Raw genomic sequence first — 3,886 nt, forward strand, 5'->3', positions numbered from 1 at the left:
CACCACGACGAGGTGACACGAGCGGCGCGCCCCGCCGGGCCGGGGTCTCGCCTCGACTTGTTTTTAATGACGAGCCACAAAAGATGAGCGGCGGCGGTGTCGTTGGGGGGTGGGGAGGGGTGGGGCTTTGCTCTCAACCCCATGTCGAGCTAATTAGTGCAAATTGGACGGCGGGCGCTCGTCACCTTTTGGGGAAACTCATTTGTCACCTCGCTAGCGAGTCAGCTAACACGGCCGCCCCCCCCCAAAAAAAGCACTTTGAATGGCGAATAATATTTGGTGCGAGACGTTAGCGAGCGCGGAAGCGGCGTCCAAATCTTATCCTGTCTCGAAGGGTCGGCATTCGTAAAAATAGGCTGGCAAAATGAATCAAATGATTTTAAAATGTAATAAAAGTGTAAATGTAATTTCTAGACGTCCTGCCGTGAAGCGGCGGCGTCGGCGGCGTCGACGCTCGGCGGGGGCGCTTCAGCTCGTCTGAAAGCTGAAAAAGGAAAAGGTCACGCTCGTCTGCGCGCTGATTAGCGCCACAAAAACTGGGAAATGCGGGGGTGTTCTAGAAGTGACCCCAGAATACTCTAAAACTAAAGGCGAAGTGACACAAAAATGCACTAAAAATAAGAAATAGACCAAAATGCGCTGGAAGTGACCCCAAATGCTCCAAAACTAAAATATTGTAGCCCCAAAATGCCCTAAATGGACCAAAAACAGCACAAATTCCACTAAAAGCTGAAGCTAATGCGCTCAAACGAACCAGAAACCGCCACAAATAGCCCAAAATGCACTGTAAGCAAGATCTCGTGACGCCAAAATGCCTTAAAATCAACCAAAATTCGTTGAAAGTGATCCCACCCCCCCAAATAAAAAGAAAAATCCTACGCAAAACGTTTTCCAAAGAAACGTCGAGTTGATCCGTCCGTCCCCGCCAGCGCAGACGGCGTTTCTCTTTGGCGCTTGATTAGTTTGGTCGCTCGGCCCCGGCGGGTCGGCCGTCCCTCGACGCCCCGAGGCCGCCGCCCCCCCACCCCCACCTGGTAATTAAATTGCGCTTTGCCGCGCCAGCGCGTATACGGCGGATCTAATTAAATCAACAGGTTGGCGCGGCCTTTGCGGGCGGTAATTGGCTGGCGGTTACCAGCACTCCTCCGCCGCCACCGCCACCGCGCGCGGCAAACAAATTGTCTAATTACCCCTAAAGTGGCGTCCGTGTCAGAGCCCCGTTTTGCCGAGTCGCCTCGGCGCTCGGGCGTAATAGGTAATTAAAAAAAGCTAATTGGATGGCGGTGGCGCCGCGCTTTTCTTTCTTTGCTTACTTAAGGCCAAATTTATTTGGAATAAGCTTATATGTCCACGGCCCGTCAATCAATCAACATCGGGCCGTCAAACTGCCATTTGACCAATTGCTAGGTATTCCACTCCTTTGCTAACGCGAGCTGCGTATTGGCTATTATTTTGGGGGATTTACGGGTCACTTCCTGTTGACGTTTGGCTGTTTTTTGGGTCAATTTTTGTTGATGATAGGTCATTTCTTGGGGTGTTCACACGGGAACAGGAAGTGAGCGAAATACACACCCAGAATTGAAAGGAAGTGGCCCAAATCCAACAGGAAGTGTCAAGGGCTCACTTCCTGTACATTTTGGATCACTTCTGGTTGATTGGCGGGTCACTTTATGTCGATCTTCTGCTCAGTGACCACTTCCTGTTGATTTAGGGACATTCCCATTAGCCCCCCCCACTGTATTTTAAGGTATTTTCAAGTCCAGGTCTTTCATTGGCTGCCATTGAACGAGACAAAATTGAAACGACTTGAAATTCCAACAAAACAAACATTGGACATTTGGCGACGTTAATTTAAACAAAAAAAAGCCGATTTGGCAGTTGTAATGAAAATGAAAAAAGTGTTTGTGGAAGCAGATGGTGGCGTCCGAGGTGTAAAGTGGGACACGAGTGTTGGCACCTACACCATTGGCTCCTCCTCCTCGCCATATGCTTGCGTGGCGGCGGGGAAAATTGCCAAAGGCCCCTCCCACTTCATTACGATTGGACACCTACCCATATAGAAATGAATGGTCATCTTTCTGGAATATTTTCAGATGTGGTCGCGCCCTGTGATTGACTGGCCATCGATTTCGGGATAGCCCCTTCCATAGTTGACCCAGATGGGCTCCAGCACCCCCCGCAAGCTATGATAATTTTTTTTTTTACAATTTTCCCCCTTTTTAAGAGAGAGTATTGTGATTTCTTTTATTTTGAAATATTTTTGATGTATATTTGGCCAGGCCCCATAAAGAGACGCCACAGGTGAGAGTGGCGGAATGAGTCTGTCTGCCGTGACTCCGCCTCCTCTCAGACGGGGCTCAGATGCGGCTAATTAAGTGCGAGCGGCCCGACGTGTTAATTAGCTTCCTCATTAGGTGGCAGCGCTTCCTCGTTAGGCAAAGAGGCGGCCGCTCGCCCGCTGCGTTTTGACAAAGAGGAACAGGAAGGATTAGTGGCCAGCTAAGATATACATTTAAAAAAAAAAATACTTTTATTCACTGGCGGGCCTTTTTTCAAATTGTCTGATTTAATTAACTTCTTTTATTTGGTTTCTTGACCTTATTGAAGTAGCAAAATGGCATTGGTGCTTTTTTTTGTCCCCCGTGTGCCACTTCCTGTTTATTTTGGGTCACTTCCTGTTGGTATTGGACTCGTTCTTGACAGGTTCCTTTATTTTTGGGTCGATTGTGATTTTAGGGCTTTTCTGGGGGTACTTTAGTCTCGGTGGGTCACTTCCTGTTGATTTTTTGGTCATTTCTGGGTTACTTCCCATTATTTTCATTTCAATTAATGGACTTTATTCCCCCACGCGCTCTTAAGAAGCAATTTACGACGTGTTTACTCGCTGTTTTCTTGCAAATGCCTTCGACGCTAACGAATCAAAAGCTTAATTGCGCTTACGGTGGCGTGATTGATGCGACGTTAGCGCGCCAGCTGCTGGGAAGGAAATAACATCTGCTCTTTAGCGCCGCTAGCTAATGACGCAGCGTCGAGACGTTTGGCGCCTTCTCCTCAGGTGTCCGTCACCCCTTCCATCGCCGAACCAAAATCAACCAAAATAAAAGTACCTGCGTAGATATGACCCAAAATCACCCAAAAATAACCCAGAAATGACCCCAAATCACCCACAAATAACCCAGAAATGACCCTTAAATCAACAGCGAGAGGCCAAAAATATAGGAACATCCAAAAATCAACAGGAAGTGTCCCCAAAAAATGACCAAAACAAATTCTCCCTTTCTTTCAATGCCATTGAGGCTGCTTGACGAACGTTAGCTTGCTGGACAACCAAAACAGTCCTTTTGTTGTTTGTGTGTGTAGCTCCGCCCCCTTCCTCTCGCCCTCCGTTTCCAAAACAAGACATGAAGGTGTGACACGCCGCGTGATGGCTTGAACCCGGCCGGCGGCCATTAGCCACAGATTCCTTCCGTTTCTTTTGACGGGCGATTAGACGGGCGATTAGACGGGCCCCCCTCGCGCACAAAAGCCGGCCGCTACTTTCCCTGGCCGTCCGTCGCACCTGACACCTGCGTGCGCCCCCCCCCCCCCCCCCCACACACATTCCTGGCGCGTTTGTCTAAAGCCAAGGTGACTTCCTGACACTTGGGCCTTGTTTTGCTTAACCTTTGGCGTCTTTTTTTTTTTGTTTTTTTACGAGTCAGCGCTTCCAAAAAGTATTTTCCGATTGACCAATTTAGATTTGAATCTATTTTTTGGGTATGTCTTAATGAGTAGTGTCAAAAATGAGATCACGATAACCATCTTCCGGCGGCGACCAGTTAACGACAGCGACGCGAGCTGGGTGACCTACAGAGCAGCTTTTAATGAAAGAACAGTGGGAGAATAC

The sequence above is a fragment of the Stigmatopora nigra genome, chromosome 13 (genome assembly GCF_051989575.1).
Source record: "Stigmatopora nigra isolate UIUO_SnigA chromosome 13, RoL_Snig_1.1, whole genome shotgun sequence".
NCBI classification, from domain to species: Eukaryota; Metazoa; Chordata; class Actinopteri; order Syngnathiformes; family Syngnathidae; genus Stigmatopora; species Stigmatopora nigra.